Source organism: Meles meles, chromosome 15 (genome assembly GCF_922984935.1).
Source record: "Meles meles chromosome 15, mMelMel3.1 paternal haplotype, whole genome shotgun sequence".
NCBI classification, from domain to species: domain Eukaryota; kingdom Metazoa; phylum Chordata; class Mammalia; order Carnivora; family Mustelidae; genus Meles; species Meles meles.
Genome location: NC_060080.1, coordinates 58,658,177 through 58,673,450, shown reverse-complemented (window position 1 = coordinate 58,673,450; position 15,274 = coordinate 58,658,177). Strand labels below are relative to the sequence as shown.

Below are 15,274 nucleotides of genomic sequence, written 5' to 3'. Positions count from 1 at the left end.
GGGCAGCTTGCCCACACCCAAAATGGCGGCCGGCACGCTGCACCATCGCGCCTGCGCACGGGTAAGCGTTCTGTGACACTAATTCCCCTGGAGTGTCCTCCCCCCAAACCCCCCTGCACCCACCAGCGCCCGGCCCCGACCTAGCCACCTGCGCCCGGAAGTGACGTGTCAGCGGCAGCGGTTCCCCCGCTGCATGATGGGAGAGTGTGTGGAGTGGGCGGGGGGTCTCGGCGGAGGAGGAGGTGGAGGCGGCGGCGGCGGAAGAGGGCGGAGGGTAATGGGATGGGGGTCCCGCGACAGCGCTGAAACTCCGGGTGGGCGTCCATGGCGCTGCTTCGCTGACAGGGCTGTGAGCAGCAGCCTGCCTTCCGCTCTCACCAGCTCCGCGTCGGACTAGCCGGTCCTTCCCCGGGGAGCCAGTTACTCCCCGGGCCCCTGAGCCATGCCCATCGCGGCCGCCCCGAACGAGCCAGGTAAGCGCCACCGCTCCGCTTCCCCGGCCGCGCGGGGTAACAGGGTGCTGGGACCCGGCCCGGCCCAGTGGCCGGACCCTTGCCCGGGCCGGGAGCACCTGCCTGCCGCGGAACCTGGGACTGCGGAGACGGGAACGGTGCCGGCTCTGCGGGCCTGCGGGCTCCGGACTTGGGCTCTGCCCTCTTCCGCGGCGGGTGCGGGGACGCCGGCGGCAGCGCCCAAAGCGCACAGATCCCTCCCTGCCTTCCCGGGCACCCGCTGGGGAAGTGTAAGCCGTTCTCATCCCCGGGGCCGCCGTTGGCTCGCCCTGCCTCTCCGCTTCCACCTGCCAAAGCTCCGGCCCGCTGCTCCCTCCCGGGAGCTGTAGAGAAGTTTGGGGCTTTGCTCCGGCTTCCTCTTTTTCCCTCCCCCATCCTCGTGACAGGTGTAAACACTCTGCTTTTCCCAGGCCTGAGGCCGGCTGTGACCGGAGTGTAGCTGCTTCCAAGGGTCTCTGAAGCAAGCGGGTTTTGAGTCCTCCAACAGGCAGAGGAGAGCCCCAGAGCTCATGCATCCCTTCCTGAAAGGATCTTTTTTGCTCCTTTCTTGCACTCCTCAAGAAATAATCTGTCTCCTCCCCAGATTGCGTCCAGTTCGCAAAGTTGGACCATTATTCTTACGCTTTCAGTTTGTCAGGTGCAGTGTGTCTTGCTTGGGCAAAGGACAAGAGTATAGGGTGAACAGTGGTAGGGGTCTTTTCTCCATTAGGAAAGTACTGAGAGTGGCTCGGTTTTTTCTCTTAGTGATTAATGCAAGTTTTAGCTTGGTTTCCCACTGAATCTTCTCTTTGGGGGCCGAGGAAAAGACCAACTCATACTTGTAAATATTGTAGTGGGGACGTGGGAAGGGGGCAAATTAAACAAAAGCAGTGGTTCGGTATCGGAGTTCTCACTTTAGGAGAAGAAAAGTAACACTTTACTTTTGAACTTTTCTTTCCTCTTCACTGGCTTCCACGGAGTACATTCTCATACTCCGAATTGGGTTTTTTTGGGTTTTGTTTTTTCTTTTGAGGGTGGGAGGGGTAGACTGTTAGAGCCTTGATGTTACATTAATTGTTACTCTCAGTTAACCTTTAGACATTGAAAAATATGCCAAACTCTAGGGAAACAAATGTTTCAGCATTACTCCATTGATATAATTTGAAGTTTATTTACATTTTTATATGCTTTGCTGGCTTAAATGTTGGCTTTGGTAGTTAAGTCATTAAGTCATTTTTAACTCTTTGCGGGAGTGTGTTTCTATACAAGAGTACCTATGGTAGCATTGTAAACTTTGTCCATGAAGATATTGCACATGGATTTAAAGATCTTGTATAAAATATTTAGCTCTGTAAATAATACCTAGTATATGCTCATCAGACTGAATTCTTTTGTGTATCAATTAGATCTGTTAATTGATCTTCAAAGTATAGATATATTTTAAAATCTTTAAAAAGCTCTTGTAAGAAATTCGTTAGAATTCACATAATATATAGGGCACTTGTTTTTCTGTTTTCTGATTTTTTACCTAGAGACTTATAAAAATAATACTGTATCAAATGTCTCCATAATTAGATATTGAGTCCATAACTGCATTAATAAATTTTGCAGAATCCAGTTGTCTTTATGAAAATTTTGTAATCTAGGTGAATCCTATTATAAAACATCGTTTAAAATTTTAATTTGTTTTACTTGCAGTTAAAAGATCAGAAAACAAGTGAAATTTGAGTACCAAATGTTTTATTTTTGTGTGCGACCGAAAGTGCTTCCCTTAACAGTTTAAAGTCTTTGAATAGCTTCTCATTGAGGAATTACTCCTTCTCTCCTAACCCTGTCCCCCAAAACTCATAAAAGGAGGCTATTAAGTATTTAGATATTTTTTAACTGTCATAAATTATTTAAATAAATGTTTATATTGTAATTTAATGTTACCTAAAATTTGTAAGTTAAAAAATAAGGACTTTGTTCTCTCTTAGCAGTTTCAGTTCCTCTTTAATTAGGCTAGTGAATCTTTCCAGCCTGAACTTCATAAGTATTTATAGTTTTTACACACTGTGAAAAATGTGTCATTATATGGGTTATAGTATCTATCAATTCAATAATTAGTCTTTTCTCAGAGTGTGTATGTAATATAGTCACGGGTGCTTTTTTATAACTTTATGATAATTAGTAACATTGATATACAGTACTTACTATGAGATACTTATCTAAGTGATTAATATAGAGTATGTTAACTCATTTAATCCTCATAACAACCCTATAAACTCATAGGTGGTATCCCATTTTTCAGAAAAGACACTGAGGCACAGATGTTAAGCAACTTGCCTAAGGTCAAACAGCTGGTAACAGAACCAGGATATAATATGATAGTTTTGTTTATCATATTTAAGTAGTTTTAATATAGTTTTTAAAACATGCAGAACTAAACAATATATTTCCTAGGAATCATGGAATATGTAGCAAAAGTACAAAAGTATTCATGGGAATGATAAATACAAACAATAAAAATTACTTCTGAAAAACTGAAGGGGGATAAAGGATCTAGGAAGGGCCTGTGTTTTTCAACCACAGCTTTTCTCTTTAGTATACATTTGAAGCAATTTGGTAAAAGATTAAGATTTAGCACAGCTCGGGGCGCCTGGGTGGCTCAGTGGATTAGGCTGCTGCCTTCCGCTCAGGTCATGATCTCAGGGTCCTGGGATCGAGCCCCGCATGGGGAATCTCTGCTCCGCAGGGAGCCTGCTTCCTCCTCTCTCTCTGCCTGCCTCTCTGACTACTTGTGATCTCTCTCTCTGTCAAATAAATAAATAAATAAAATCTTTAAAGAAAAAAAAAAGATTTAACACAGCTAGATGGTGGGTACTCTATCATTCATTATATTTTTTTTCTGAACTTGTGTGCTTGAAATCATAATAAAAGGTCAGGTTTTTCATTTTAAAGTAAAGTATCACTTTGTCTTTTAGTACTGTGTATTTAAAAAGAAGATAGGGAAGTAGTTAAGTGTTACTTTGTATTAACTTCCCTTTAAAATACAAGGAGGTTCTAACTTGAAAATATTTAAAGAATTGTTCCCCTTCCGAGGTTCCTATGCCGTAATCTCCCTTGCCTTGGGCTCTCCTCTTATTCCTGTGAACCATCTCCATAGCCCTGTATCACACTCCTGGTTTCTATTTCTGGCCTTACCCTGGGGTTGGGACGCATAGGTCTAGGTTAGACCTATTCCCTGGGAAAAGGAAAAAGTGAGAAACTATATGCTGGAGAGGAAGCAGAGAGGTAGGGAATCATTGCTCATTAGTTTGGGAGAAGTGGAAAATGGGTTTAATGCTCTCTCCTTTCTTCCTCAGTCACCGCCATCCCTATTTCTAATAACTAAAGTAAACCTTGCAGAGATAAATTGCTAGTAAATTAAAGGTTGTCTGTATGCTCAAAGCTTAATTTATAAGCACTGTTCTCGTGAATAGTTCCCAGAGGAAAATAAAGTAGTAAATTAGAATATATTCACTGTAGGTTCTATTTATGTAAATACTTTAAAAATGCCATAAACCATTTCAACTAAATAAATACCTAACACCATGATATTCTCTTCCTTTCATTCTTGCTGCTATATGTGAGGCCCTGTTCTAGATGCTGGAGGTATTGAAATGAACAAATAAGGAAAAAATTACCCTTACTGAGCTTCATTTTCTTGCATTTGTGTGTGTGCATGTGTGTATGTGTATGGGGATTTAAAAAATAAAATATAGAGCTGGCAGATGATGTTAAGTATCACAGAGAAAAGCAGTCCATTTGAAGGGGTATGGGATTACAAACTTTCTGTCTTAGAGACAGGAGCGGGAGGTGGTTGTTGTTGGGGCTTGCTGTTTTATGTATGATGGGCTCAGAGGAAGCCTAAGACCTGAAGTTGGTAAGGAGAATACGGGGAAGAGTGGTAGAAGCAGAGGTATGCCTGGAATATCCAAAGAATTGCAAGGGGGCAAGTAGTATACTTGATCACAGAGTTAGAGGGTAGGAGGGCAGTGTTGCAGGGCTTTGTAGAAATTTTAATGACTTTGGCTTTTTACTGTGTGAAATGGGAGGCCATTGCAGGGCTTTTGAGTAGAGATGTGACATAATCTATGTTATGAAAGGATCTGGCTGGGGGAAAAAAAAGAATCTGTCTGGCTGCTGTACAAAAAATAGACTATAGGAGTACAGGAGTGGAAGCAGGAGGATTCTATCAGGAGGTGGTTACAGTGATATGGACAGTTTCTTGAATTGGAACCTCTGGTAATTTCCTCATTGCTAAATTCAAAAAATTTACAGAGGTACTCCCTTCTGAAAATTCAAGGCCCTCACAGCCAGCTTTTCCAACATACTGCCTACTTCCTTCATATAACCTACATTCTGACCGAACTATTATGTGACTTATTCTTTGACACTTGCCCCATACTTTATTTTTAGTGCCTGCTATTATCTCTATCAGTTAAAATCCTTTTCATTTCAAATTGTCTCCACAAAACTTTGTCTCATTTTCACCATTTCTCCTCTTCCCAATCAAGTAAGATCTTTTTCTTAAAATCTTTGTAACTACATTTTCCTTCATTTAATGTTTATATTCTGGCTTGTGTAAATTACCTTTATTTTTCTCTTATGTTGTTTCTCCTAACTAGTTGCAGTTTTCTTTAAGATTGTGACTTCTTTTATTCATTTCTACCTCTTATGGAACCTAGCAGTTTTGTATGTAGTAGATGCTCAGAAATAGTGGGTGTATATATATTTTAATTTTTTTATTTTTTATAAACATATAATGTATTTTTATCCCCAGGGGTACAGGTCTGTGAATCGCCAGGTTTACACACTTCACAGCACTCATATATATTTTAATTTTTGAAAGTCTTTAATTACAAGGGCATTGTAGAAAATTTGCAAGCAAAAAAAAAAAGAAGAAAAAATCACATTCCTGCTATTCAAAAAATGGCCTTGTTAACAGTTTAGTGTCTATCTTTCCCCACATTATTTATGTGTGTGTGTGCATGTGTGTGTGTGTATTGCCCTTTTAACAAACTGCAGTCTTTCCGTACAGACTGTTTTGTAGGTTGTTTTGTGTTAGTCAACTAAATTTCCCTTACCATTTCAGAAAATTTTCATCTAAACTAATATTCAAGGCTATATTCAAGTTTTTCCCCAGGTGGATGTCCCTTTACAGTTGATTTTCCCAAATCAGCATCCACTCCATATTATATTTTTCTGGTTACTAAAGTTACAAAAGGATAATGTGTTTACTATAGAATATTTGGAAAATTTGGAAAAGCCTGAAGAACACTGGTATGCCCTTGATGACAGGGACCCATGTGTTTTAATGCCTGGCACAGAGTAACACTCAATAAGTATATATTGAAAGGAATAATACATGTTAAAAGGAATATTAGTAATCACACTACAAAGAGATAACTAAACATTTTGGATTGCATTCAGTTTTTCCCCTCATGGGTATGAGTGTCATATACACATGTATATTTGAATAATATTTATCTTGGTGAAAAAGTTTGTAATCTTTGTTTTTGGTTATTTCCATAGGACTGAGTCTTGGAAGTGGAGTTACTAAATCAAAGGGAAAACCAGTTGCTTTCCAAGAGGTTGTAGTAAAATAATCATTTACCTACAAGCAGTGTTTGAGAGTACCTATCTTCCTTTAATTTCCTCAGGTGATCAGTAAAAATGCACTTTTTAAACTGTTTACCTGAATTTTTATTTTGGATTTAGGCTTTTCAGGAGTTTGGAATATTTGCATAATTTAAACATTTTTGGATGGTTTAAACAGGAGATGTGTCCTTATTTGTTATGAAGTTAAAATTGCTTAATGCCATGTTCTTTTTAAAATAACTCTGATTATGTTAGCAAGCTATTTAAGTACAAGAAATACAATATTATCTTCTGGAGCTATGTTGTGCAGTATAATAACCACTAGCCACATGTCACACTTTTAATAAAGCCAGTCCAAAGTAGATGTGCTCTAAGTTAAAAAACACACCGGATTTCAAAAACTAATGTTAAGGTATCTATTTTGGTTTGATTATATATTAAAATAATATTTCAGATGCTTTGGATTAAGCAAAATATAATTTTATCTGCTTTTTAAATTGACTATTGGGAGAGTTAAAATTGTATACATGGGTCGTGTTGTATTTGAGTTGGACAGTGCTGCTCTGGAGCATGACACTGACTTATCTTTATCTATGGAATAGAAATACAAGATTAATTCACTACTATGGAAAGCAGTAAAGTTTTTTAAAATTGCTTCTTGTATTTCAGGTTATTGGTATGTGGTTCATAGGATACACAATTTGCACAGTCAACTTTCAATTTATAAGTGTTTGATTATAGACTATAACTTATTGCAGTTCTTATGTTCTGAATGAAATACAGGACTTGGGAGAGGGTGTTAGGAAATCTACCTGAAAATTTGTTCCCTCTAAGAATTGAAGGATGTGTGGGAGTGTTTTAGGCAGTGGGACTGTAGGTGCAAAGGCCCTGGGGCACAAAACAATGTTTGCCTTTCAATAAATGAAAGAGGACCCTGGAAAAACGGGAAGGAAAGAGGAGGTGACTGGTGAGATAGGAATGGCTTATATAGACTTTATATTAAAGATTTTAAAAATCTTTAATAAAGATTTTTTTTAAATCTTTATCACAAGTAGGGAATCAGTGTGATCAGATTGGCTTTTTAGAAGATTACTCGGGTTGCATATGATTGAATACCAGTCAGGAAGAGGCTGTTTAACTGTTAATGGCATCTTAGACCAGAACAAATCATAGGAAGTGAAAGAAGATACAGATATTCTAGAATTGAGAGATTTATGAGATAAAAATAATTCTTTAGAAGATAAGTGAAGGTGAGGAGCTTTGTCAGGGGTGGCTCTTGTGTCTCTGACTTAGTAACTAGGTGGGTAGAGGGGCCATTCCCTGAGATAGAGAACCCTGGAAGAGGACCAGATTTGAGGAAGAAAAGCTTAAGTTCTGTTACTGTTAAGCTCAGTTTGAGTTGAGGAATTCAAGTGGAGAGAACTAGTAGAGAGTAGCCCTGGGAGGTCTGAAGCTCAGGTTTGAGGGTTGGGCTGTAGTGATAAATCTGGGAGTTCTAGAATGTGATAATTAAAGCCTAGATGGATGAGATTATTTGTGGGGGAAGCTGAGTAAGAAAAGAGCCTGGATGAAACCTGGAAGAACTTACCCTACTAGTTTGAATATGTTCATACTTAAGAAAATCTAAGTCTGGGGCGCCTGGATGGCTCAGTGGGTTAGGCTGCTGCCTTTGGCTCGGGTCATGATCTCAGGGTCCTGGGATCGAGTCCCGCATCGGGCTCTCTGCTCAGCAGTGAGCCTGCTTCCCTCTCTCTCTCTCTCTGCCTGCTTCTCTGTCTACGTGTGATCTCTCTCTGTCAAACAAATAAATAAAATCTTTAAAAAAAAAAAAAAAGAAAAGAAAATCTAAGTCTGTTTTGAGACCTGTTTGTAAAAGTGAAAGTAAGGAGTAAATTGGGTCGAGTAACTTAAATATTTTTGTTTGACATGTGTGTAATCGAGCAAATAATCTAATACAAGCTTATCTGATTATTTGGAAACATACCTTTTTCCTGTAGCAGAAGACAAACTGGACTTCCCTTATGAACACATTGAAAACAATTAAGAAGTATTGGGATTTTGGTTACTTTAACAGATAGACCTAAGAAAAATTATGTAATTCCATAAATACTATAACTCTATAAATTTTGAAACTCATTTTTAATTTTTTTAAATGTATATGCCTCAAATCAAAAAATCAGTATCTTAATTTAGGGGGAATACTAATGCCTGCTATCACCACTACCATTAGATTTGGTATTGGAGGCATTAGCCAACACAATAAAGAAAAAGAGAGACATAAGAATTGGAAAGGAAACGGTCAGACTATTCCAGTTTGCTTATGTTGTGATGGTAAACTTTACAAGTAACAGGAGCTTTCAATTTTATAAGTAGTACTCAGCAGTTAGAAAATAAGATGGAAGTGGAGACCCCATTTTACATGAGCAGCAAAAAAAAAATAAATAAATAAAATACCTAACAAAAGGGTGGCTGGGTGGCTCAGTGGGTTAAGGCCTCTCTGCCTTCGGCTCAGGTCATGATCTCAGGGTCCTGGGAACAAGCCCTGCATCGGGCTCTCTACTCAGCAGGGAGCCTGCCTGCTTCCCCCTCTCTCTGCCTGCATCTCTGCCTACTTGTGATCTGTCTGTCAAATAAATAAATAAAATCTTTAAAAAAAAAATACCTAACAGATTTAACAACAAATGTAAAAATTCTGCATTGCTAACATTGAATTTTTATGTTAAATTTAACAATTCTTTGTTTAGGTAATAGAGAATATGATTCTTTATTCACATCTTATTAGTCTTTAAATGTTAACTTTAAGTTTTTGGGTTGTTTTGTTTTGTTTTGGCTTTTCTTTTTCTTTTCTTTTCTTTTCTTTTTTTTTTTTTTTTTTTTTTTGACAGAGATAGAGCACAAGTAGGCAGAGCAGTAGGCAGAGGGAGAGGGTGATGCAGGCTCCCCGCGGAGCAGAGAGCCCAACATGGGACTTATCCCAATCATGACCTGAGTCAGGGTTGAAGCCTCTGCCTTCAGCTCGGGTCTTGATCCCGGGGTCCTGGGATCGAGCCCCGCGTCGGGCTCTCTGCTCAGCGGGGAGCCTCTGCCTGCCTCTGCCTGCCTCTGCCTACCTGTGATCTCTGTCTGTCAAATAAATAAATAAAATTTAAAAAAAAAAAAAAAAAAAAAAAACTTTAAATGATACTTTGAAAAGCGCAACTTCTCGGAGTAGGATCTTTGATATTTGCATATATCTTAATGAGACCACGGTTATTTAAAGAGATAAAGTGAATGATGTTTCTGCCTCACATACCCTCCAAGGTGGATGTTTTTGAGATTGTTTTCTTTTTAGTCATTGCTTATGTTTTGTAGTATTTTCTATTTTGCTGTGGTTAATCATCTCTCATCTTAATTATTATTTGGATGTAGAAATGTTGACCTAAAATATTTTCAGGTAAAATATTTCTGCTACAGTGACCCTCAAAAATCTAAGGCATTAATTTCTTTTCTTATGGCTTTTGTTTTTAGTAGCTATTTATAAAAAGTAATGACCTTACATTAAGAGATAAATTAATTCTTTGTACTGGATAGTTTTAATAGCATCTTTGTTCCTTAAAAAAAGAAGAAATACCAAGAGTTTCAGGTATCACATCCAAATTTTCTCTTTGCTGAAGCCCAAACTGGAATGTTTGCATATTCATTACTTTTTTATTCATTACTTTTTACCTATAGTCAAGTCATCATTTTTTCTTACTCCGTTCATATTGCAGATGCATTCCGCTATATCATAATGAGCCAGCAGATGACAGCTTTCCATCACATTAGTCTTCAGAAGTTTTCCTGAAACAGTGCAAGTGTTGCACCTAAATAAAAAGTATAGATTGTAATCAGATTACCAGTGATCTTGGTTTCTGGAAGTAGAGAAAAGTTTCTCTTGTTGCTGTTCACATTCATTTCTTAATATTCAGCTGCAAGTGAAATGGATTAAATTTTTAAAACATTTTTTCCAAGGGTTCGGTAACATTTAAATTATATACATAATTGCATCTGTTTCAAGGATTATTGCAGTAATTTAAATTTGATCCTTTATGGAAATTTTCCAAGTTTCATTTAAGAAAAATATCAAAAATTTTATATTGTGAACTCTTTTTAAAATCTTGAGTGTGAAATTTCTTTGTGATATTCTCAGATAAATGTGTATGACAGAACTTTAAGAAACATTTATACAGTTAAATCATTTTAAATAGAGGAAAACTTTTTATAAGAAAAATTACAGTTTCATTGACTTACCTGTAATCAGTGAGTTCAGCAGTGAAGTTTACGGACATTTATGTCATCCTCAAGGTAAAAAGTCAGGTGATAGTCTTTTTTTTTTTTTTTAAGATTTTATTTATTTATTTGACAGAGATCACAAGTAGGCAGAGAAGCAGGCAAAGAGAGAGGAAGAAAAACAGGCTCCCCAGTGAGCAGGGAGCCCAATGTGGGGCTCGATTCCAGGACCCTGAGATCATGACCTGAGTTGAAGGTAGAGGCTTTAACCCACTGAGCCACCCAGGTGCCCCTGGTGATAGTCTTATCGTCTGGAAATAAAACTCAGTGGCTCTCAATTTTTGCTGACAATCAGCACCATCTTTCAAACTTTTTGAAAAATACCGATCTTTAGGTCCACCTGTTCTATTAAAAAAGGAAAACAATACAGAGCTAAGATTGAGTAGTGTGGGTTTATAGGCTATTGGAAGAGAAAAACATAGAAACAAGTTTGATTTACTTTGTCAGATGTAATAAAAGATGTAGATATAAAGAAGGATTGATTAATTCAGAAAGGCAACATGACATAATGAAAAGAATACCGGCTGTAATGTTAGAGCCCTACTTTCCATACTTGGTCTTTATGGGACCTTGAGCAGATTATTTGACCTCTCTGAGTCTGTTTTATTCCTCTAGAACAATGGGTGGTTGAGATTAAGTTGGATAGTGTATGATTAACACCAAGCATAGTACCTACGACATAACACCTTGTTAAGTATTGGTGATCTCATTTCACAGAAAACTTCATGACTGAATAAGGTTTGAAGATATAGTAAATGGGTTCTCCAAACACGGAAGGACAGGAAGTTAGAAAAAATGACATGTAACAACCTAGAGGTAACAGTGCCAGTGGAGGAACCAGGGGGTACTTTGTCTGACTGGAGCAAAGAGAGAGTATCTTAGCCATGTTGGATAAGATAAGAGTTTCAAGTAGACTGTAGTAATCCTGGCCAAAAATAATAAGGCCCTTAAATGAACTATTGGTCAGGGGATATTAAAACAAATAGAGTAAGCAATATAGAAGATTTAATTTGTGGTCGATTTAATTCATGGGTTGGGGATGGCAAAGGGGGAGTGGCCAGGGATAACACTCGGATTTCTGGACTTAGAATTCAGAATGTTGTGTAGGAAGAAGTGGTTTCTGTTCTTTGAGTAGAGTTTGACTTCAGCTTTGGAATTGGAGAATATGAGCTATCTTTGGGACATCCAAGTAGAGATACTCAGAAAGGCGTTTGGGTAGACAGATCTGGCGGTTGGGCAGCCTGTAGATAGATAGGGGTTTCGGTATTATGAACCTGTAAAAGCAAAAGGTGGATGAGATCTCTCCAGGATAAGAATATGGGGAGGCTGGGGCCTGGGAGACACTGAAATTTGAGAGGCAAGCAAAAGAAGCAGATCCACTGAAGGAGGAGAAGGCTGTGGTAAGTAAGAGGAGAATCAAGAGAGAATGCCTTTCAGAAATGTTTTTTTCACTTAAAAATGTGTTATAGAAACATTTCCCAATTAGTAATGTAGTCTATATTTTTTATTTACCCTATTCCTTGTTGATAAATATTTTTTATTTTCAGTTGCTTTTTAAACTGTAGGAGTTAACATTTTGGGGGAATGATCTTCATATACTTCTGTGAATGCTTCTATAGGATACATTTTTGTGGATGAAATTGTTTAGTCCAAAAAATATGCATTAAAATTTTTGGTATATTGCAGAATTGCCTGGAGTATGAACCAACATTTACTCCCACCAATAGTGTCTTTAATTTTATTCTTAAAGTGGCTTGCTTCCTAGTTTGGGGGTAGTATAAATTTGAAAAACAAATATATTTTTTATTACTATGTGTAAAATTCTGTGAAGAGAAAATGAATACTTCCATTTTATCAAATTACTTAGTTCATTCAAATAATGTAATTTAAGAATGCATTTTGTCATTCTAAGCACCAGATGAAGGAGGAGTTCTTTATTTTGAAAGAAGCTCTGTTCCCTCCTCTTACATGCTGGAAGCAGTAATTGGACTTAGAGGAAGTGGATCAGAAGGAAAGAGAATGATGGTATTATTGTGAGGGGGATTAAATCTTGAACAAAATTGATGCGTGCAAACAGTTCTTGTTATGATAGACATACATTATTAACACAAATTCTGTGCTAAGATTTTGCACAGAGATAATTTTGAGGATTTTTTCCTTGTAGCAAACTGTAAGCAATGCCTACAAGACTATAAAATGAGCTTTCTATAAAACTGATCATAGGAGAATAGATGTTTTAGAAAATACAATAGAAATACTGCAGAAGTTTTAAGTCTGCTTAAATCCTGTTGTTTACATCGTTTAAAGGTAAAAAATATGGACAAATTTCCAGGTTTTTTTTTTTTTAATTGATTACTTGACATTGTTCATAACATCTATATAGAGGGACCTGCGTTTCCCTAACCTTCGTGGTACTAATAGTATTTAGAGGAAATTGACTGTGAGTTTTGGCCATTTTTGTTAAATTCTTCAGTGTCCTTTTTGTCCTGTTTTTTTGTTGTTGTTGTTTTTTGTTTGTTTTTTTGTTTGTTTGTTTTACTTTGCGTTATGACCTATTCCTGGTTTATAAATTTAAGTTTATAAAATCAGTTCAGGTGATCCTGACCAGCTTTTAAGACAAAATGGTATAGAACTATCAAGACTACCCAGAAAATAAGGGTAAGTACTGTTTGGTGAAATTCTTTTTACCCTTTAGCCTTTCTACCTCTCAGGAGAAAGTAAAACTTTAAACCAAGGAACAACACTATTAAAAGGTCAACCACCTAGAATTTGTTTGCTAAGAGAATTCCTTCCATAGTTTCCATGAAGGTTATCAGTATAGGGGACCCTACTTGTGGCATTACCTGTGTATACCACACGCACATACACTCCTGAGCACTGTTTTGGAGTGCGTTTATATTTGATTTTCCACATATATAAAACTTTTGTTTTATAATAACTCACCCCAAGAATGTCATTATTTGTTGCTATTTGTGGATGATGTATGGCTGTTTTTAAGTCTGGTTCATCATCTGGTTTCCTTCTCACATGTTTCTAGGTTATCTTTTTCTCAATTGATGGGTAGTCAGGGAACAAATTAAAGTAACAAATAGCACTTAGAAAAGACAATTTGTGAGGTAAATCTGCTGTTACATAGGTCATATTTTAAAGCCAAATTGGTGAGTTATAGGTTATGTAGGACACAGCACCCTTTCTCATTAGCTCAGATAATTGAATTCTAACTGCACTTGGTTGCAATTTTAGAACTATACTAGATGGTTTTTTTCTTTAAAAGGTGAAGTGCTCTCATAGTAGGCATTTAGTAGAGAGTAGCACTGTCAGGAAGGGCAGCTGCCAAAGATCTGCCAACATGTATGTATTTTAGTTACAGACTAGAGGGGGGGTTTCTGTTTTGAAAGTCCACAAAGTAGGTTTTGTGTTTTTGGTTTTAATTTTTTTCAGAACACCATGGGATATTGAGTTTTAACTCATCAGTCTTGGCCAGAATTTAAATCTAAAGCTTTACAGCAAGAAATCTCTTTCAAAACATGTCAGCTATTCATGCCGGCTGATTGCAAATCTGTGGGAAATTTTACATGGAGCATTAAAGTTGCTGGGAGCTGAGAACAAGAGCAGGGGAAATTAGTTGGGCCATCAGAGTCCCATCACGCTCCGGAGACACCAGCTGACACCTCCACTTAGGGTGTGAAACTGCCTCAAATCAGAGAGTCATACTAGTTGGTCTGTTCAGTGATCTGTTCAGTTGGTCTGTTCTGTTGGGTGAACAGAAATTTGTCCTTCAGCTGATTTTTTTTTCTCCTAGCTTGCATATAAGTACTACCCCTCTCAACATACTCTTTTTTTCAAACAGGTGCAGCACAAATGATTGGGTTTGCTCTCCTTTACATGTGTTACATTTCAGACCAGCCTTTCTCAGACGCTTACTTACCTTAACAACTTTGGTGTTTCCTAACTTGGTGGAGCACCAGAGCTAGGGTTTAGAAACCTAGTGCGAGGTGGAGGAGGAGACAGTTCACAAGTGGTCATTGGAGTAAATGTCCCAGCAAGAACAATAATCGTGTGTTCAGCTCCTCCTGTGCACCAGGCCCTGAGGATGCAGTGGCGGACAACAGAGGCCTGCCTATTCCTGCACAACATTTCCAGTCTTTTGAGCTCTAGTAAAGTACCTCTTGCAAGAGCAGTTTCAGTGGAGTGGTAGGACAGAAGCCAGATTGTGCTGGGTTGAGGGAGTGAATGGGAGGTTAGGAAGTAGAGATAGCAAAAAGAAGCTTGGTATGGTGAGGAGGAGGAGAGGTAGAAGGACACAAAAGGGAGGAGTTTGTTTTGTTTTGCTCTGATTTGTTTTGAGATTGGAAGACTCTTGAACCTTCATAAGCTTGATGAGAAAGCATCAGTAGTAATGGAGAAATTCAAAGGTTCCTCTGAGCAAGCAGTTCAGAGAACAGAAGGTCCAGGGGTTATCTGTAGACAATATTGTAGATGTAAGCAAGATTTTAGTGAAAGGACATGAAACTGAAGTAGTTCCTGCTTTTAGCTTCTGTTTTCATTGTTGTAAAGGTTCGGGGTTATTAGAGGGAAAATTAGAGTGGCTAATTTATTCTGTAACTGTAGTAAGAGCAGAGAGTACTGGGGAAAAAAATGTTTCCCAGGGCTAATGCATCTATCCTCACTGCTGCTTCCATTTTGTTGTCTTTGTTATCAGCAGTGATCCAATATCATTTATTCATTTTCAAGTTGAAGTACCTTTTGGGGAATAATAGCTAGTAATCTCTCAAATATGGTCAGTTGATATAATGAATTAAAGGTAAAACAGTTTCAGATGTTTTTATCTTGTTTAATTTTTACTATGGAAC

General features: G+C 38.1%; 1 protein-coding gene across 2 annotated transcripts in view; it reads left to right on the top strand.

Annotated features, from left to right (window-relative positions):
* The first annotated feature begins 232 nt into the window (after window positions 1-232).
* AFTPH (aftiphilin) overlaps window positions 233-15,274 on the top strand; it is a 65,209-nt gene continuing 50,167 nt past the window's right edge. For both annotated transcript variants that reach the window (XM_045979117.1, XM_045979115.1), the window contains exon 1: window positions 233-473. The gene's annotated coding sequence lies outside the window, so the exon portion shown is untranslated. The remainder of the gene's footprint in view (window positions 474-15,274) is intronic.